The sequence below is a fragment of the Perca flavescens genome, chromosome 1 (assembly GCF_004354835.1).
Source record: "Perca flavescens isolate YP-PL-M2 chromosome 1, PFLA_1.0, whole genome shotgun sequence".
NCBI classification, from domain to species: Eukaryota; Metazoa; Chordata; class Actinopteri; order Perciformes; family Percidae; genus Perca; species Perca flavescens.
Genome location: NC_041331.1, coordinates 42133499 through 42156651, shown reverse-complemented (window position 1 = coordinate 42156651; position 23153 = coordinate 42133499). Strand labels below are relative to the sequence as shown.

At 43.3% G+C, this 23153-nt stretch overlaps 1 long non-coding RNA gene across 1 annotated transcript in view; it reads right to left on the bottom strand.

Annotated features, from left to right (window-relative positions):
• Positions 1–23153, bottom strand: part of LOC114560585 (uncharacterized) — a 68852-nt gene that overhangs the window by 30060 nt on the left and 15639 nt on the right. Inside the window, exon 2 of the long non-coding RNA XR_003693202.1 lies at positions 2503–2577. This is a non-coding gene — a long non-coding RNA (uncharacterized LOC114560585). The remainder of the gene's footprint in view (positions 1–2502; positions 2578–23153) is intronic.

The window sequence follows — 23153 nt, the reverse complement described above, 5'->3', positions numbered from 1 at the left end:
AACAATGATTCCCCTAATTTGGGGTTTTTACTTCGCCTCTACTAACCCTGTCCCTGTCCTGGGAACCCAAACTCATTAAACAGGAAGGACTCCAACCCTCGCAGAGACCCAGACGACCCAATCAGCATCCTCTAATGTTTGTTTTCTGTCCAATCAGAGGCCAGGAGCAGTGGAGGGGGTCACAGGTCAGAGGATTAGTAGCGAGGCATTGTGGGTGCGTGCCCTGTGGTCATGTCAGGTCACCTTTGTGTGTGTGTGTGTGTGTACCTGCTGTGTGCAGAAATGTGACGCCTCTGACTGATTGATGTGCTCGCCTCTTGGCTGCAGATGACCTCCAAGACTTCTAATGAGCTTGTACACACACACACACACACACACACACCCACACACCCACACACCCACACACACATGCACACACATGCAGACACGTGTGCGCACGCATGCATGCACGCACGCACGCACGCACGCACACACACACACACAAGCACACACACACACGCGCATGCGCGCAGACACACACACAAGCAAATACACGCACAAGCAGACACACAAGCGTGCGTGCAGACACACACACGCAAGTCAACATTCTCTGATGTCAGCTTGTTAAATGTGAATATGTTCTAGTGTCTTCTCTCCTCTGGGACAGGACACTGAAGATCTTTGAGATGTGGACAAGACGAGACATTTGAGGACGTCATCTTGGGGCTTTTTGGGGAAACACTGATCCACATTTTTCACCATTTTCTGACATTATTCTGTAGAGACAGTCACAACTAATCGAACGACAGAATAAGAGACTATAAAAATGATCGTCTCTTGTACGGTCTGGTTCAGTCTCAGTAGCTCTGATAGAGCAGCAAACCACAGAGAGACAGGTACAGACCAAGAGTTGTTACCACATACACAAAGTTCAGAGAGCAAGTATCGGGACAGTATCTATCTATCGATCTATCTCTGCAGAACTTTCAGTCTAGTCAGTCAGGGGTCTCTCTCTCTCTCTCTCTCTCTCTCTCTCTCTCTCTCGTCTAAATTTACTGGCCTAACATAATTACAAATGAAAAGCTCTGGCAAACCACACAACAGGAACAAATTGAAACCCAAATCAAACGCAGGAAACGGGGCTGGATCGGGCACACCTTCAGAAAACCACCCTCCAACAAGACCAGACAGGCCTTAACCTGGGAACCCACAAGGAAATAGAAAGCCATGGAAGACCAAGAAACAGCTAGAAAAGATCTGTCGAGGCAGAACTCAAGAAAGCAACAAAATCGTGGAAGGAAGCAGAGAAGACCGCCCAAAACCAAACCAGCTGGAGGAAGTTCATGAATGACCTATGCTCCCCAAAGAGCAAAAGGGTTTAAAGATTACGTCTATGTAAAAATCTCCTCATCGTCCTCCATTAATACCTGAAAATGGACACCTCGTCGGGCATTAATCCTTACTTCTAGCTCTTTGAACGTGTAATTGTTCGTCCTCTGTCACTAACAGGCAAGTTCACAAACTCTCACTTGAAGTAACAAAAATCTTTTGGCTCTAGTGGCTGTAATTCTGCACCAAGGCTGAATTTCGGGGAAGAGACTTCAGATACAGTATTAGGGGACCACTAAGGTCTATATAAAAGAGACTTCAGATACAGTATTAGGGGACCACTAAGGTCTATATAAAAGAGACTTCAGATACAGTATTAGGGGACCACTAAGGTCTATATAAAAGAGACTTCAGATACAGTATTAGGGGACCACTAAGGTCTATATAAAAGAGACTTCAGATACAGTATTAAGGGACCACTAAGGTCTATATAAAAGAGACGTCAGATACAGTATTAGGGACCACTAAGGTCTATATAAAAGAGACTTCAGATACAGTATTAGGGGACCACTAAGGTCTATATAAAAGAGACTTCAGATACAGTATTAGGGACCACTAAGGTCTATATAAAAGAGACTTCAGATACAGTATTAGGGGACCACTAAGGTCTATATAAAAGAGACTTCAGATACAGTATTAGGGACCACTAAGGTCTATATAAAAGAGACTTCAGATACAGTATTAGGGGACCACTAAGGTCTCTATAAAAGCATCCAAAAAGCAGCATGTCATGGGACCTTTAATGTTTTTTTTATTATAATTTTTAGGGTGGCTGAAAAAAAAAAATGGTCTAAAATCACCCATGTCACATAAACAAGGCAATGAAATAAATCAGAAAACCAACCAACCAGTCACGTCAACACAAACGCAAAGGAATCAACAACAAAGAGGCGAAACCCTTCTTTCGCTTTCTGTGTACTATCCACGAGTCTCACACATAAACTGATACCCCTTATTGTCTCCATAACGGCTGATTTTATACTTCACATGCAGCTATTTTCCTCGCCGACGATAAAACCATGTCACACTCCCACACACACACACACACACACACACACACACATCACTGAGCGGAGGAGACGGGAGTGAAAGTGTAAGAAGAGAATATAAAATAAACCAGCATTTGTTCCTCACCAGATTGGCAGATGTAAAAACCAGCGTTGGGGAAACTGTGACGACTCAGACGGAAACCTCCAGAGAAAATCCAGTCTGCGAAGAAATACAGAAAAGCAGGTATGAGAAGACGGAGAGAAAAACGGGCTGAATATCAAACGAGATAAGCGACAGAGGATCCATTGAGCTGTCAGTCAAACAGCACAGAAAGCTGCTCTTTGCTGTCATTATTAAAGAGAAATCACAAGATCAGTTTCTTAAAATTTCATCTTGTTGTTCTTGTCATCATTAGCGCTCATCACTTGTCAAATAAAACGCCAAACTATTTTGATAATCTATTAAACCGGTTGGAGTCAAACTTATTATGATTGCAGCTTTGTTCAATGTGAATATTGTTCTAATGTCTTCTAGAAACGGTATATCTTTGAGTTGTGGACAAAATAAGACATTTGAGGATGTCAGTTTTCACACTTTTTACCATATGTAGTTGCAGCCAGTGTTGTAGTCAAGACCACCTAAACTGAGTCCAAGTCATCACCAAAACCAGAGCGTATCGAGACAGAGAAAAGACTTTGAGGGGTTGAGACCGAGACAAGACCGAGACTTTTAGGGGTTGAGACAAAGACAAGACCGAGACTTTGAGGCGTTGAGATGGAGACAAAACTAAGACTGTGAGGGGTTGAGAACGAGACTTTGAGGGGTTGAGACTGAGACAAGACCGAGACTTTGAGACAGAGACCTGCATTCTCTTGGTCTCGATACACTCTGGTCTTGGTGATAACTTGGTCTCTTGGTAACCTGGTTTTAGCTGGTCTTGACTTCAACACTGGATGCCATATCAATGTATTTCCCCACCCCTAAAGAACAACCATTTCTGCACAATTGGTTTCGCACACGAGTCAAAGTGCCGAGACAAAACTCAGACTTTGAGGGGTCGAGACCGAGACAAGACCAAGACCTGCATTCTCTTGGTCTTGTCTCGGTCTCAATACATTCTGGTCTTGGTGATAACTTGGTCCAGTTTTAGCTGGTCTTGACTTCAACACTGGATGCCATTTCAACTTATGTCCCCACCCCTAAAGAACAGTAACCGTTTTCTGCACAATTGGGCCAATAACCACGAGTCAAAGTGCAAAACCATCACTGAGTTCAATTAGAAATCTTAGAAAGAATAGAAATAAAAAAGAAAATTAGAACAATAATACAGAGAAAGAACCTTACAGAGTTATAAAATCCTGTGTCAGTTCATTGTGAATGCCTGTTTTGCTGTCTGATAAACCTTCATATTCACAGATATGTAACTCAGAATGTCTTGCATAATATTTCATCTTCCCACCGTTGCTGCAGAACAACATGCCTCTCATGTTTTTTCAATCCTGTGCTATATTCGGCCCCAGCGCCGGGCTAACCTATTGGGCTTTTACAGCAGCATCACATTAGCAGCCACTCTCCAATCACAGCGGGAGATGGATCTTTTGTGGCTGAAAGTGATTGACGAGAAAAGACCGCGCAGAGAGGGCCCGCCGAACAGCGCCGTGACTCATCCGAGATACATGCATTAAGGAAAACATAACAGGCCTCACGGCACGTACAAAGAGACACAAGGTCTTCTGAAGATTTTAAACCCAAATACAAAGCATCCTGGGAAGTAAGCTCATTGGCTCGACAAAACGGCAGCTGATGCATTTCGTGAAATGCTCACATTGTGATAGTCGTTCATTTGAAGTCCCAACTTCAAATGCTTCGGGCCATCTGAATTTCCTCAACAGCAGCAGCTGCTAATCAACTTCTACAGATGTACAGTACAGGCCAAAAGTTTGGACACACCTTCTCATTCAATGCGTTTTATTTATTTTCATGACTATTTACATTGTAGATTCTCACTGAAGGCATCAAAACTATGAATGAACACATATGGAATTATGTACTTAACAAAAAAGTGTGAAATAACTGAAAATATGTCTTATATTTTAGATTCTTCAAAGTAGCCACCCTTTGCTTTTTTTTAATAATAAGGAAATAATTCCACTAATTAACCCTGACAAGGCACACCTGTGAAGGTAAAACCATTTCAGGTGACTACCTCATGAAGCTCATTGAGAGAACACCAAGGGTTTGCAGAGTTATCAAAAAAAGCAAAGGGTGGCTACTTTGAAGAATCTAAAATATAAGACATGTTTTCAGTTATTTCACACTTTTTTGTTAAGTACATAATTCCATATGTGTTCATTCATAGTTTTGATGCCTTCAGTGAGAATCTACAATGTAAATAGTCATGAAAATAAAAAGGAAACGCATTGAATGAGAAGGTGTGTCCAAACTTTTGGCCTGTACTGTACCATTGAGTCTATAGCCGCTTTCTGACCGGAGGGATTTTTGCAGTTCCTAGAACATAAAATTCCTAGAACTCTCTTTCTCGTGTTCCGACTGGACCAATTTTGGGATTTTAAAGTCCCTCTGGCTGCAGTTCCTGTAACTCTTTCAGCTCCTACTTCAGGGCAGGGTCTTTCCTCAGTTCCCTTTTCAGTATAGGGACCTAGGTCAACGAGGGTCGAGTTTCCGGTACAGACAGACTAACAACGGGACAATTTTAACAATTTTCGCCATCTTTATTCATCACTAAATTCACTTCTGACAACGTTTTAGGCGAGAAATGAACTGTTAACATTTCGAATATCGGCAGTCTTGCGAAAATTGATCCCTTACCCCTCCTATAGTCCCTATGGCCACTGGGCCAGTGCAAATGCAAATTGAAAAAACAGTTTTGGGGGGTGCGGGGGGGGGAGTAGTTAGTGGAACTGCTTAGAAGTGGACTTTTCCTATAACTATGTTCCTGTAACTACCTGGTCGGAAAGCAGCTTATTATCACATACTGCATCACTACTTGGTATCCTGGCTGCGCCGCGGGGACAACAGGAAGGCCCCACAACGCATCATCACTGCAGCACGGAAAATCATGGGAGCACAGCTCCCAACACTGGAGGAAATTCACAGAAGCTGCTGTAGCAAGAAGGCCCTAAGTATCTGCAAGGACCCAACCCATCCTGGACACTGGCTCTTCACCCTCCTACCATCTGGCAGGTGCTACAGAGCACTCTACGCCCGCACCAGTAGGCTAAGGAACCGGTTTTATCCACATGCAGTTGCACTGATGAACACACTCCACCTCCTCTGCCCCACCACCACAACCACCACGCCAACCTGTGTGCTAGTGTAAACACATTAGTCACTGCAAAAGCATTTTTATGGGTACAAGTGCAATTTGCATATTTGCATATAATGTGTAATCATGTATTTATTTTTCTTATTTATGTATTTTAGACTTTTTAGCCGTGGGCATTTCAGGTTTGTTCCAAACAATGTCTCGTTGTATCTGCGTACAATGACAAACTATCTGACCTTAACACTAAAACCTGTGAAATGCATCACGTGATGGAGGAAGTCTTAATGCAGACAAGGAATATTTTAGACACTAGTGCTCTTCCAGCTTTGTGTTGGTCTCTCTCAAACATTACAATGTCCTCTATAGACCTTTTTCACGGCAGACATGTTGACAAGTCCTAGTAGGAAAAGCACAGGTGTATTCAAACCCATTACTGATGGCTGCATTCCACTTAGGAGAGGTCCTGGTATGAAAGGTCCTGGTATTAAACCATTACTGATGGCTGCATTCCACTTAGGAGAGGTCCTGGTATTGGTCATGCTGACTCACTGAAATATCTTACTGGGACAGTTGATGGAACTGAGCCATCGTTAAGGTTATCAATTTAAGCTGTGCTTTTCCTACTATGACAAGTCAAAATGTTTGCTGTGAAAAAGGTCCATTAAAGAAATGGTTCTCCAAAGCCCCTTTTTCCCCCCATGCGCTCTAAGCCTTAACTTGTCCAACATCCCCCGGAGGAGCTGAATGTGAGAACGCAAACCTACTAAAACAGTTGGACAGGACATGGAACGGTCTTTACTAGGGCTGTAAATCACAAGTTTTAATCACGATACAATATTATAATCGATACTTTGGTAGGGCTGGGTACTGATTCAATACTTTTTAGGCAGCGACCGAATTGCCTCTAACCTCTGTGTCAGCTCTGTTTCAAAAAATCCTAAAAGGAAACACTGCAAATACAAACTAACTGAATAATGTAAACCTCATCAAATGATGAGAGAGCCAATAAGCTCGCAGCATGCTTCTACCAAGACCTAATGTTTGTGATTGGCTGTCTAACGTTAACACGTCGCAGCCAAGGGGGTAAGCTTCGCTTCCGAACTCAAACCTCCTATGGCGCTACGCTACAAAGCGATCACCTCCCGTTAGCATCCCATTGACTCCCATTCATTTTTATGTCACTTTGACAGAGAATAACTTTACATCTGAAGCGTTTAAAGACTATTTGTCCGTTGTTTATTTCTAAAGAAACACGACAATGTATAAAAGGCTCCATTACCTTGTAGCTCACGTTATTGCTCCGTAGCAGACGCTTTTATAAAAATAGGCTAACGATTGGGTCATAACCACGAGACTTACTGTCACACAGTAGAGGAATTACCGTATAGTACAGGAGAAGCTCACAGGCAGTTTGGACTTCCATTAGCTGTTTAGGTTTAATTACTAATGCTAACTAGCATGTTAGTGATCAGTAATTAGCCTGTGTCTATGTTATCTCCTTACATATACCTACACTCTCCGTCTCTGTAAGATTGGGAATGATTGAGATTTCTCTCTCACAGCTACCAGAAGACTTCACACTTTCAGACAGGTTGCTCACGTCACATCTACGTCTTCAAGCTCAGTTGGAGGCTGCTCAGTAACACTCAGCCAGCACCGGGAAAGAGACTTCTGATATCCTTCACTGGTCTCCGTCCAGAGACACAGGATCTGGTGGTCCATTATATATACATGTCAATTGTCGTAGCAGACTGAGCTCATTAAGTGGCGTATGTATGACATGCCAATTCGTATGCCGTTTTGCCGTGTTATCGAGACACATAATTGCTTTTTAGCGCGTTTATCAACGCCATTTTGCCTCCATTGACTTACATTACGTGTGAATTTTCGTCGTAGCGAGTAGTATGAAAGGATGAGGGAGGTTGGTTGGGGTGGTGGATGGCTAAAACACAGGACTTTCACCCAGGAGACGTTTTTTTTTGGCGTTTTTTTCAACCGTTTTTCTTTTTTAAGCCTTCCCCCCCAATGTTTCTTTCCTAAACCCAACCGTTTATTGTTTTCCTAAGCGTGTGACGTTGGTCACAGTCATGTTTTTGTCGTTTTTTTGTGTTGCTAAAGCCTTTCCCAATGTTCTTTTCCTAAACCGTGTGACGTTGTTCTCGCGATAGTACGACACGTTCTCGGGATAAGACGAGCGTATGTTTACGTCCGCTGTATACAGCGTAGACATACACGCGGATAGCTCAAAATGCCTCCAGATAACACGCCAAGTGGCGTGTATGTTTACGTAAAGTCACGATGCCACCAAAAAACAAATGGTTCTCCAAAGCCCCGTTCACAAGCGCACACGCGTGAAGGGAAACTCCGGTAGATTAATCCCGTTAGTCGTCAACATTTCACCATGGTCGCCATCTATCATTTAACACCCACATCCAATTCATCTGTAAGACTGCATTCTTCAAACATCTCAAAACTCCGCCCCTTCCTCTCTCTTTCTGATGCAGAGAAGCTGGTCCATGCCCTTGTCTCCTCCAGGCTTGACTACTGCAATGCCCTCCTCATCGGGATAAATTAAAGACCCACTTATTTTGTATTGCGTTTTCTTAATATAATTATTGTTTTCTTGCTGTTTTTAACTGTTTTTACTGTTTTGTTTTTATGTGCACCTGTAGCACTTTGAGATGTGTCCTTCATGTGTAAAGTGCAATACAAATAGAATATTATTATTATTATTATTATTATTATTATTATTATTATTATTATTATTATTATTATTAACATTTAAATGAAATCGGCAACTATTTAGATAATCGATTAAAAGGTTTGAGTCATTTTTTTTTTGAATGGAAAAGTAGTCAAACTCTTCGGATTCCAGTTTGTAAAAGTCATGTTCTAGTTCACACGTGTCAAACTCAACACTGCAATAATCCAGTAAAAGATCCTTGACTTTTTTTTCGATGAAATAAAAGCATGTAAATAAACTAAACATGTCCGGCCCTTGATGTCATTCTTAGTTTCCAGCGTGGCCCTCTGGGAAATTGAGTTTGACACCCCTGTTCTAGTTCCGAACTCGAGAGTCCGGCTCGAGATAATGCTACACTGAAGCTTAACAAACAACCAACTAAGCCCCACCCCCTCACAGATATGTCTATATGGTTCATACTGAATATCCATATTTATTTAGTTTATCTTATAATATACACTGCATATATATATATATATATATATATATATATATATATATATATATATATATATATATATATATATATATATATATATATATATATATATATATTTATATTATTCTTACTATTATAATGTTACTGCTAAATTGCACATATCTGTAGATGCTCTTCATACATTGTTCATATTACATATCCATATTTATTCAGTTTTTCTTATATATTCTGCTAATACACTGCATATATCTATATTATTCTTACTACAAGTATAAGGTAACTGCTAATACACTGCACATACTTATATTTAATTTATATTACTCTAAGCCACCTTCTGTTAAAACCAAACTGTACACTACTGTCTACACTGCACTAGATTTCTTGTCCCGTCTATACTCTGTATAGCACGTTGCACTTTTCGGCTTTTTTTTTGCACTTTGTTGTCTTTGTACTCGGCACAGTGACAATAAAGCTGAATCTAAAAATAAAAAACACACACTTGAAGCTCGGATGAACTGGACTGGATCGCTTGCTGAGATGAAAACATCCCCGATAGTTCCCGTAAACAAGTAAAAACACGATGCAGTCTGCAGCCAGAGCTCATTATAGCTGACTTTGGGGAACGTAACGCTTTGCAGTGGGGGGCAGAGAGCCAGATGGGCGGAGTGAAGCGAGAAGAGAAAATAAAACCCTCGTCTTGTCTTCATGTGCGTCCTCCCCGGCGCTCGCTGCTCCCGTCAGAAGCCCCACGAAATTCGGCCCCGGGGCCCGAAACGAGCCAAAGAGAGACCGGCAGGCTGCACGCCCACTGTCTAATCTGCACCCACATGAAGGAGGGCTGGGGGTCTGTGTGTGTGTGTGTAAGTCCAAGCCACTCTTACCCTGGCTGTTTAAATTGTGTGTGTTTACTTATTCATATTATTCATATAGGGCCCATAAATCCTTTTTTTCTGAAAAGAAACAATTTGTGTGTTTGTAGTTGTGTGTGTGTGTTAACAGGGAAGGCTGTGTGTGTGTGTGTGTGTGTGTGTGTGTGTGTGTGTGTGTGTGTGTGTGTGTGTGTGTGTGTGTGTGTGTGTGTGTGTGTGTGTATATATATATATGTGTGTGTGTGTGTGTATATATATATGTGTGTGTGTGTGTGTGTGTGTGTGTGTGTGTGTGTGTGTGTGTGTGTGTGTGTGTGTGTGTGTGTGTGTGTGTGTGTGTGTGTGTGTGTGTGTGTGTGTGTGTGTGTGTGTGTGTATATGTGTGTGTGTGTGTGTGTGTGTGTGTGTGTGTGTGTGTGTGTGTGTGTGTGTATGTATGTATGTATGTATGTATGTATGTATGTATGTGTGTGCGTGCGTCTTGGAAGAAGTATTTAGATATTTTACATAAGTAAAAGTACTAATACCACACTGTAAAAATACTCTGTACAAGTAAAGACTCAAGTAAAGTACAAGTTGACTTGATTTAATACACTCAGATTCCACCACTGGTGTGTATGTGTGTGTGTGTGTGTGTGTGTGTGTGTGTGTGTGTGTGGTGGCGTGCTGCTGTTTGTGTACCAACCGGCCCTCTGAAGGCTGCAGGATCACAGCCAGATATGAGGGTGTGAAATCACAGCAGCCATTAAAGCTCAATACGACCCGGTGTGTGTGTGTGTGTGTGTGTGTGTGTGTGTGTGTGTGTGTGTGTGTGTGTGTGTGTGTGTGTGTGTGTGTGTGTGTGTGTGTGTGTGTGTGTGTGTGTGTGTGTGTGTGTACTGGTGGTCATATCTTTTCTCTTTCTTCTTTCCATTTGTCCAAGTCAGCATCACACCACCGTCAAATCCCAAATTAAATAAATGTCAGACTGAGATGCGATGTTCATTCTTCTAAGAAAACAATCAGTTTTTTAATAATGTATCCTGATATATTGTCTCCAGAGATGTATTATTCAACGTTGGTTTCTGATTAATTAATTGCAAAACTCAATACTATCGAACGGCATCACATGAAAATCTCAGTACTAATGGAATCGGCCGCCCAACGTATCGTGATGCATCGTGGCCAAAAGCTCACCAAACTAACTGAAGCAAGGGGTGATGCCATTTTGTTGTTTTATTCTCTGCGTGTTTGGGATGTTGGGCTGAATTTAGATTTGTGGATTCTTAAATTCTGTGTACAGTAGGAACAGCCGAGGATGCGACCTCTGCAAGGAGCCGAGATAAGAAAGATTTTTAGATGAGTTCAGGGACTCTGGGAGGGATTCTGGCTTAGGGAGTGAAGACGAGAGGAGAAGATAGCAGTGGGGGTTAACAGCTTCAGCTCCACATGTGGAGGGGGATGGATGGGGGTGGGCTCCTCCCTGATCTTAAACTGATTTACACAAAGATGTGAAGTTGGCTGGTGTCTGAGAACGCAGAGCAGTTCACAGTCAGGAGGCTCAAACCAGACACAAACCAGCTGCTCAGTGGGAGTCAAAGGTCAAAGAGACACAGGGATTTAAAGCTCAACTCTCGCCCAAAATACAACCTAGGGTCTTTTTTAGAGATGCACCTATTACAGCTTTCTAGGCTGATTCTGATTTCCGATTTTCTTTGAGTTAGGCCGGCCGATACCAATTTTAGCTGATTCCGATTAAATTTTTTCTAACCACTGCAAATATTTATTTTCTATCTTTTCTTTAATAGAATATGTTTTTGAACAGATAATGGATCATTATATAATAATAGAACTATATAAATGACTCCTGGTGTGGGACATTAACACACATCTAAAGAGCAATGTTTGAACCATTTCCTTCTTTTCACATCCAATATCACACTAAAAAAATGTGATTAAGGTTTTTGGTGTGGTCCCTCCACGCCCTACTGTCTCCTGGCAAGTGTTGCATATTGTAAACTTGTTATCTTCTGACCACACGCTGAAGAATGTCCAAACAGCTGACATGTTGCAGGTTAACTCACCAGGTTCCCTACATGTGGGAGAATAGCGCATATGTAGGTCTAGTTCTACTTGTTGTTAAACTGCAATGTCAGCGAGGGGGGTGCATTATGTCAGCAGGATCATTTAAAAAGGCAACCGAGACTACATGTTTTGCACAGCCCTATTTCTCATACCGTGGCGGCAGAAATTTTTCCGTGGTGGTCCGCTACTACAAAATCAACAGAGAGGAAACACTGACATTTCTGCCAAGCAAACACGCATTTTAAACAAGCAGGGTAACAGCAGCTTAGACACACACACACACACACACACACACACACACACACACACACACACACACACACACACACACACACACACACACACACACACACACACACACACACACACACACACACACACACACACACACACACACACACACACACACACACACACACACACACACACACACACACACACACACACACACACACACACACACACACACGATGTGAACGCCTTGCTGTGACATTTACACACTGATTAACCTCGTTAACCAGCGCTTTGCATCTCAAACTGATTTGGGGGAAAGTAAACTGTTGCTCCGCAGAACAGGAAGTCACAGATCAACCCTAACTGTTGTGTTTACCTGTGGCGGTACAGATGTGCGTACACAGCAGCCACAAGCACATCTGGTACTAGAACACGATGCGCTTTACAAGAATCAAACGCATGAGGACAAAACAGAACTGAGCTGATTTAGGGCTGCAACTACCAATTCTTTCCGAAGAACTCCCTTTTAAAATGGCCACAAAAATATCATCCCCAAACTCCACCAGACTCCATGTAAATAATCAGGACTTTTAGCGTGTATAGAGCCAGCATATTTCCACCAGACTCCATGTAAATAATCAGGACTTTTAGCGTGTATAGAGCCAGCATATTTCCACCAGACTCCATGTAAATAATCAGGACTTTTAGCGTGTATAGAGCCAGCATTTCTCCACATGTAAATGGGTGAATTAAGGGTTTATTTCAACCAAACCAGAGTGGTGATTGTTGGAACAGTGGAAAGATGAACCAAGACGGCTTTTATTAGTTTTATTTAGTTTCTGTCCACTTTGAATAAAGTGTGTTTTACGATGATAACATTACTGGTTATTTAAATGGAGTCTGGTGGGTGTGTCTATTTTCTTCAGAAATATAGAATGTGTTTTAGATTAGATAGACTTCACTGATCCAAAATTGAAAAATGATGCAATATATAAAAGAAATAATAAAATATGATAGAATACAAGAACAACTATTCAAAAACTATGGATTAAAAATACAAAAGGAAAGAATGTACAATGGCAAATGACAATGTACCAACTACTTAAATAGTATGTATAAAGACGCAAGTAAAACCCAAGTTTATGGAAGTTGTTGTGATGTATATGAGTTTTTTTATTCAGGTCCTTTATTTTGGACAAATACTCTTATACATAAAGATTATTCTTCTTTAAAATCTAAACTGGATTTCTGTCTGGAGACTGTAGAAAACTAACTCTTCGCCAGTCGGCGCCCAGGTCACCCAGTTCACGGCTAAATGGATGCTGCGTGTTTTATGAGCCACATTAACAGCTCATGTTCGGTGCATTTCCGCTTTTACACAAACGTATAAAACATGATACTGCTTCTTGTCTTCCTTCCTGCTCTCCTCCTCGTTCTCGCCCTCTCTCCTCCGCTACTAGCGGACCTGTCGGCCAATCGTGTTCGCTCTAACTGAGCCGAGCGCCGGTCGGTCACGGCTCCACGCCTCGCCGCGTTCACTAACGGGCGAGACGGCCGAGATAACGAGGAAGCTTCAGCGGCCGTACGGAAGGCTAACAAATCACACAACGCATCGACACACACACACACACACCTCGTCATAGCCTTCCCTGTTAATACACACACAAAACTCTCCTCATAACACACACACACACACACACACACACACACACACACACACACACACACACACACACACACACACACAGCCTCCCTGTTAACACACACATCTCATCATAGCCTTCCCTGTTAACACACACAAAACTCTCATAACACACACACAAACTCGGCCTTCCCTTTTAACACACACACACACACACACAGCCTCCCTGTTAACACACACATCTCATCATAGCCTTCCCTGTTAACACACACACACACAAAACTCTCACACACACACACACACACACACACACACACACACACACACACACACACACTCGGCCTTCCCTTTTAACACACACACTTCCCTTTTAACACACACACACAGCCTCCCTGTTAACACACACACACACACACACACACACACACACACACACACACACAGCCTCCCTGTTAACACACACACACACCCTCCCTGTTAACACACACATCTCATCATAGCCTTCCCTGTTAACACACACACACACACAAAACTGTCATAACACACACACACACACAAACAGGGCCTTCCCTTTAACACACACACACACACACACACACACACACACACACACACACACTATGTGTGGGAGCAAAGGTAGAGTCACATCCCACACACAGAGCTATAAAAATATAAAGTGTGGAATAAAAATATAAAGTGTAGATTTAGTTATGACAGAGAGAGAGAGAGACAGAGAGAGAGAGAGAGAGAGAGAGAGAGAGAGAGAGAGAGAGAGAAACCGAGAGAGACCGAGAGAGAGAGAGAAAGACCGAGAGAGAGAGAGAGAGAGAGAGAGAGAGAGAGAAGGAGAGAGAGAGAGAGAGACCGAGAGAGAGAGAGAGAGAGAGCGAGAGAGAGAGAGAAGTTGAGCTGGCAGCAGACTGGATCTTCATTACATCATTACATTACTATGGTCTGTTCAAGTGGAAGCTTTAAGCATAAAAAACTGGATTTAAAGCTACTCCTTCTCCTAAACAGGTTGGTAGGGTATCCTACGAAATAACAAGGCCAGTGATTCCCACCTGGGATAGCTTATGTGTACCCCAGGGGGTACGTGGGAAGATTGTGGAAAGTAGCTCAACTAATTTAAAGTTTAAAAAAGGGAGCTGAAAGTAATGACTGAACTGCTGAAATAGTTAGATTTTTCCCAAAGCTCTCCGTCAGTACCCGTCCAGACTACAGAGCAGCCCCGGGGATCTCAGCAGGGTTCAGCAAACTAGGGCTGTCCTCGACTAAAGAAATCCTTAGTCGACTAACACTTAAAGGATTTTGTCGAATAATTGATTAGTTGATTTAATTGACAGAGCTGTGCGCTTTGAGAGGTGGTTAAAGTGATGGTTCGGAGTAATTTCACCCTAGGGTCCTTTGCACCATGACCTCGAGCCAAACACCCCCCCCCAGAAGCTTTTTTCACCTGGGTCGAACATTGGGAGAGTTAGCATAGAGTAGCGTTATCAGCTGAATAGCTTAGCGCAGGGGCTAATGGATCCAAAGTGTCTCTTAACATTACCCCACTAATAATGCCCAAAATGATACCAAACGTCTACAGTAGTACAAATAGGTTATGCTCTCATAAAACGATGGATTGTAAAGTTTGTAAGTACACCAGAAGTTTATGTAAAATAAAAATAAATAAAATTAAAATTATTTATTAATTTAACTTATTTTGTAAAGTAAGTGCTGTAGAATAACTAGCAGGAGACAAGTTATAATTGAGGTACGTTTGGAGACATTACCTTATTTAATCATTAAATTAATAAATAATTTTGATGCATCTCTTTTCGGTGTTGTAATTTGTAGACGGTCCCTAAGCACTCGTCTTACAGCAGCAACAACAGCAGAGAGCAGAAGCCAGCAGGCAAGTGTTATTTACATAAACTTCTGGTGTACTTACAAACTTTACAATCCATCGTTTTATGAGTACATAACCTATTTGTACTAGTGTAGATGTTTGGTATCATTTCGGGCATTATTAGTGGGGTAATGTTAAGAGACACTTCGGATCCATTAGCCCCTGCGCTAAGCTATTCAGCTGATAACGCTACTCTACGCTAACTCTCCCAATGTTAGACCCAGGTGAAAAAAGCTTCTGGGGGGGTGTTTGGCTCGAGGTCATGGTGCAAAGGACCCTAGGGGGACATTACTCCGAACCATCACTTTAAGACTAGAAAAGCACAATATAAATTTAGTTAATTAACCATCTGTAAAACTGAGCTTCTCCACAATTAATCCTGCAAAAGCACCACTTTAAATCTTGTGTTTACCATAAATGTGATCATAAGTTTCTTGGAAAATAAGTAATTAAGCATGAATAAGCATAAAAAATGACTAATCAACTAAAGAAATCTTAGTCGACTAAGACCAAAATGACCGATTAGTCGACTAATCAAATATTCACATTTAACGAGCTGCAATCAGAGAATCAAGACAGCAGCTCTCGCCGTGATTCTGCTACATCCTGCTACATCCTGCTACATCCTGCTACGCCCTGCTACGCCCTGCTACATCCTGCTACGCCCTGCTACACCCTGCAGTGCCTTGCTACATCCTGCAGTGCCCTGCTACATCCTGCAGTGCCCTGCTACATCCTGCTACACCCTGCTACGTCCTGCTACACCCTGCTATGCCCTGCTACACCCTGCTACATCCTGCAGTGCCCTGCTACACCCTGCTACACCCTGCTATATCCTGCAGTGCCCTGCTACACCCTGCTACACCCTGCTACGTCCTGCTACACCCTGCTACGCCCTGCTACATCCTGCAGTGCCCTGCTACACCCTGCTACGCCCTGCTACACCCTGCTACATCCTGCTACATCCTGCTACACCCTGCTACGTACTACAGTGCCCTGCTACGTCCTGCTACGCCCTGCTACGTCCTGCTACGCCCTGCTACACCCGGCTATGTCCTGCTACACCCTGCTACATCCTTCTCCACCCTGCTACGTCCTGCTACGTCCTGCTACGTCCTGCTACGTCCTGCTACACCCTGCTACGTCCTGCAGTGCCCTGCTACGCCATGAACTACTACAACTACTATTTCTAGTCACTGATCCATTATCTTTATTGTAACTATTATTACTGTTCATCAAACCCCCAACCGGCACCGTCAGACACCGCCTACCAAGAGCCTGGGTCTGTCCCAGATTTCTCCCTAAAAAGGGAGTTTTTCCTCGCACTGAATGCTTGCTCTTGGGGGAATTACTGGAATTGTTGGGTCTTTATAAATTATAGAGCGTGGTCTAGACCTCCTCCATCTGTAAAGTGTCTCGAGATAACTCTTGTGATCTTCTTATGATTTGATACTATAAATGAAATTGAAATCTTTGCAGCTGTAGCCGAGATGTGTTTGAGCCCTTTAACTGAACTACATTTCCCTGCTGACCACGTTCTCAAAAGATCTCAAAAGTTTTTAGATTTTGCTTCCAGGCAGAAAGTAGTTCCAGTTCATTTCATTGCTTGACTTCGGAGACACTTTTTGCAGAGAGACGATCCATCACGGTCAACATTTTGCTGCCTTTAATTTAATTTGCCAAAAAGCTGCATTATCATAATGTGAATCCGCTGTTGGGAGCCGAGGTGATTTTTCAAACTCTCCGCTTGATGGTGCATTTGAGGACACTCAAGACGTCTCACATTTGATAATTGGATGCTGAAAAGCTTTTTATTTCAAATCAAATCCAGAAGGCAGTTTGCTGTTAACAGCCTTCCCTGTTAACCCAAACACACACAGACGTATACACACACACACACACACACACACGTATAGACACACGCGCACACACACACACACACACACACACACGTATAGACACACGCGCACACACACACACACAGACGCATAGACACACGCACAGACGTATAGACACACACACACAGATGTATAGACACAGTCACACACACACACACACCCACACAGATGTATATAGACACACACACACAGACGTTAAGACACACACACGCATAGACAGACAGATAGAAGATACTTTATTCATCCCCATGGGGAAATTCAAGAAACACAACACACACACTCACACACACTCACACTCACACACTCACACACTCACACACTCACACACTCACACACTCACACACTCATCATAACACACGCACATGCAGTGAGTGTAACCAGGCGATAACATCAGCTGGTATCAAACCCCCGCCTCCTGTTAGGAGAGGAAAAACAAAGCCAACAGCAGAGCCCGGGTCAGGACCGAACTGTCAATCAAAAAGGGGACAACCAAGGCATGCTGGGAGAAACCAAGGCATGCTGGGAGCAGAGTGCAGCTCCGGGAGGACTGACAGGCGCATACATAGAGAGAGGATGACAAGCCCTCTCAGGAGACCCAGCCGAGTACTTAAAGCAGCCTCGGAGCATGACTGCAACGCTGTGAAGCCTTCAGACTACACTGAACGAATGTCTCCGTGAAATTACATTAAAGTGAAAAAGAAAAGCCACAAATTTTCCTGCGTAAACTTGTCACTCAAACAGCTGATCTGATACATGATGATACAACCTGACTGTTATTGTCATTTAGATTCTGGCCATGAATCCAAAAATAACCTCAATGTTTTATGCCGGATCTGTAAACAAACTAACTTGACAAAGAAATTACAAAAGCTGCAGGATAAAAGATAGATAATGTAGGACGATGTAATGATGTGACTAGAAAATGCATTTCCGGCAGAACACGCGTGTGAAAAGCTAAATAGCTCGAGATGATTAACCCCAAAAGGTTAGTTTAAAGAATGTTTTACCTATCACACACACACACACACACACACACACACACACACACACACACACACACACACACACACACACACACACACACACACACACACACACACACACACACACACACACACACACACACACACACACACACACACACACACACACACACACACACACACACACACAATGAGAGAGGGAAAACGCCAGAGCCTGGAGAATGAGAGGGGGAAACGCCAGAGCAGGGGGAATGAGAGAGGGGAAACACCAGAGCAGGGGGAATGACAGCAGGGGGAATGAGAGGGGGGGAAACGCCAGAGCATGGGGAATGAGAGGGGGAAACGCCAGAGCAGGGGGAATGAGAGAGGGGAAACACCAGAGCAGGGGGAATGAGAGCAGGGGGAATGAGAGGGGGGGAAACGCCAGAGCAGGGGGAATGAGAGGGGGGAAACACCAGAGCAGGGGGGATGAGAGCAGGGTGAATGAGAGGGGGAAACGCCAGAGCAGGGGGAATGAGAGAGGGAAACGCCAGAGCAGGGGGAATGAGAGAGGGGGAATGCCAGACCAGGGGGGAATGAGAGGGGGAAATGCCAGAGCAGGGGGGAATGAGAGGGGGAAACGCCAGAGCAGGGGGAATGAGAGAGGGGAAACACCAGAGCAGGGGGGATGAGAGCAGGGGGAATGAGAGGGGGGGGGAAACGCCAGAGCATGGGGAATGAGAGGGGAAAACGCCAGAGCATGGGGAATGAGAGGGGAAAACGCCAGAGCATGGGGAATGAGAGAGGGAAACGCCAGAGCAGGGGGAATGAGAGAGGGGGAATGCCAGAGCAGGGGGGAATGAGAGGGGGAAATGCCAGAGCAGGGGAATGAGAGAGGGGAAACACCAGAGCAGGGGGAATGAGAGCAGGGGGAATGAGAGGGGGGAAACGCCAGAGCATGGGGAATGAGAGGGGGAAACGCCAGAGCAGGGGGAATGAGAGGGGGAAACGCCAGAGCAGGGGGAATGAGAGGGGGAAACGCCAGAGCAGGGGGAATGAGAGAGGGAAACGCCAGAGCAGGGGGAATGAGAGGGGGAAATGTAGCAGAAGATATTGGTTTTGAAACCGAAACGTTCCCTGTAAACGATATCTTTGTGTATTTACATTAAATTACAGGCAGCACGGTTAACAGCCAGTTACTGTAAGTGATTTTAATGTGTAAGAGTGTAGCGGTGTGAATGTGTAAGAGTGTAGCGGTGTGAATGTGTAAGAGTGTAGCGGTGTGAATGTGTAAGAGTGTGTGTGAATGTGTAAGAGTGTAGCGGTGAATGTGTAAGAGTGTAGTAAGAGTGTAGCGTGTGAATGTGTAAGAGTGTAGCGGTGTGAATGTGTAAGAGTGTAGCGGTGTGAATGTGTAAGAGTGTAGCGGTGTGAATGTGTAAGAGTGTAGCGGTGTGAATGTGTAAGAGTGTAGCGGTGTGAATGTGTAAGAGTGTAGCGGTGTGAATGTGGCCCCCGGTCTGGAAATATTCCCTCATTAGCACCCGTCTGAGTGCAGGAGTTACTCGGTGAAACCATTTCTCTGTGTTAACACACCAGTGAGTCACCTAATCACCAAACATCTGGTTGTTGTTGGTTTCCCTCAGATTACACATTAGAACAAAACACAACATTAGAAATCATTTCCCATCTAAAATCAGTTGATTATACATCTCGAACAACCAATAGGAAGAGGCCATCAAGTCCCAAAATAAAAGTCCTGTCCTAATGGACAGAAAGTGTGATTATCAGTCGGTATGGTAAAATACACACAGACACACACACAGACACACACAGACAGACACAGACATGCACGCACACAAAGACACCTGCAAAGACACACACACACAGAGACAGACAGACACACCGCTTACAACAGGAAGCCCCAACGGACAGAAAGTGTGATTATCAGTCGGTATGGTAAAGTACACACACACACACACACACACACACACACACACACACACACACACACACACATTATGACTAACTATATACAGTACAGGCCAAAAGTTTGGACACACCTTCTCATTCAATACATTTCCTTTTTATTTTCATGACTATTTACATTGTAGATTCTCACTGAAGGCATCAAAACTATGAATGAACACATATGGAATTATGTACTTAACAAAAAAGTGTGAAATAACTGAAAACATGTCTTATATTTTAGATTCTTCAAAGTAGCCACCCTTTGCTTTTTTTTATAACTCTGCAAACCCTTGGTGTTCTCTCAATGAGCTTCATGAGGTAGTCACCTGAAATGGTTTTACCTTCACAGGTGTGCTTTGTCAGGGTTAATTAGTGGAATTATTTCCCTTATTAATAAAAAGCAAAAAGACTTTGAAGAATCTAAAATATAAGAGATGTTTTCAGTTATTTCACACTTTTTTGTTAAGTACATAATTCCATATGTGTTCATTCATAGTTTTGATGCCTTCAGTGAGAATCTACAATGTAAATAGTCATGAAAATAAAAGGAAACGCATTGAATGAGAAGGTGTGTCCAAACTTTTGGCCTGTAGTGTACGTTAGATTTAGGCCTAATATTTAAAACTAAAAAAGTGTCTAAAAAAAGGTTCAGGAGTTACCAACAGCTCGGTCATCCAGAGAAACACAGATTCCTTCTGGGGGGAGAGGGGTTCCCACACAGCCAGCAGATTCTCACACGCCCACCCCCCCAGATATCAGCTGATCTGAATACCAAGAGGCCAACGGCGAGGACAAAAGAACAAGCCTGGAGAGAGCAAACACCCCCCGTGGCTTAAACACCTTAACCCCGCCCCTCCCTGATGATCCTCCATTCATAATCCCCCCCCCACCCAGCAGGAGTCCCCCCCCCTCCCCACAGGCAGTAACTAAGTACATTCACTTAAGTCCTGTACTTAAGTACAGCCAATCTGGGTGTTGTCCTGCTGCCATAAGGGCTGTTAGCACACACACACACACACACACACACACACACACACACACACACACACACACACACACACACACACACACACACACACACACACACACACACACACACACACACACACACACACACACACACACACACACACACACACACACACCTTCTGACTGGCTTTACTGTCTGACTGTTTACTGTCCTTACCTAGGTACTGTCAGGACACGCCCTCATACTCTGCTTCTGACTGGCTAGTAGTCCTTACCTAGGTACTGTCAGGACACGCCCTCATACTCAGGGGCATAGCAACAGACCCTGGGCCCTATGCATAAGCAGTCCTGATGGGCCCCCATGTTCCTCAACTGTAGGCCTAGCTGTTTATAGGGTAATAACTATTAACTGTAATGCTTAGAGTAGCCTGATAACACACATTTCAAACCTCCAACCAACTTTTAAATTAGGCTATTACAATGGTGTGTTATATGCAAACAGCATTGCTAGTGTAGTTTATTTATTTAGCCTTTACCTCAGATTACATGTATAACCAAATTATCATTTGAAAGTGTATGTTCTGCTCTTTATAAGGGTCGTCTCCGTTTGTTTTTAGCACTAACACTCACGGAGATATTCAAGCAGTTTAGCACCATGTGTGCTCACCTTTCTTTGAAAAGGAGCCAGTTACCAATTGTTTCCCCTCATTTAGTTTTCTCTCCTCCTCCTCCTCCTCCTCCTGTCTTTCCTTTCTTTTTTGGTAGCATGATTTGGCTTTCTTTGAGAAAGACATTTCTACAGCAGAAGTTTGCGCTCCACCAGACGCTCAACTGAACTAACAAACAAAATGTGTGCAGATGGACTAAACCATTTGGCGCATTAGCAAGGGGTGGGTGAGACCGTGGTCTTTTTTTTGTATACAAAATGTAGTCAGTCAGTCTATCAACCAAGTTATTCAGCCAATACACTAACTTTACATTTCATCTGACATGACTGAAATTTAATTAGGAAATGAAAATATCCAGGTGAAATAAACTATATTACAGACTTTTCAAGGGCCCTCTCTCCCCTTGGGCCCTGGTAATCAGTATTGGTTTTACCCCCAGTTACACCCCTGCTCATACTCTGCTTCTGACTGGCTAGTAGTCCTTACCTAGCTACTGAGCATGTGCGACTCCCAACAAAGATGGAACAGAAGTGAGATGTCTCACTCTGTAGCTAAAACAGAGAGCTCAACACACAGGGTGAAAAAAGGAGCTGCAGCAATGTGCAGTACGACAAAAATATGGTGTTTTCCGAAAATTAAACCATGTAAACCTATTCTGATATAACCTCTAAATACAATTATGAACCTGAAAATGAGCATAATATGGGAACTTTAAGGGTGGCTGCCTCTGCTGACATCTTTAAAAAGCATCTTTTTACTCAGGCGTTCGTTTAGCCACATTGTGGACTGTATTTTATGCTTCTATGTTTTACTATGACTTACTGTGATTGATTGTGCTTTTTAGGATTATCGATTAGTTATAATGGATTTATTTATCTGGCCTGTGAAGCACTCTGTGCCTCTGTCTGTGATAAGTGCTATACAAATATTGCTTGCTTGCTTACCTGCTTACTTACTTATATTTTACTGAAAGGACCTGAATAGGTCCTCCCACAGGGCCTAGAGCCCCCCCACATGGGCCGTCTTAATGCGAGGACGCACGTTGAGGAGCCACATGCTGGACACGGGGCCATTAGCAACTAAACACCCCCAACAACTCGGCTCGCATTTTCTTTTTTAACGCAGCGTTACGTACTTCACCTGCCGTTTTATTCTCCAG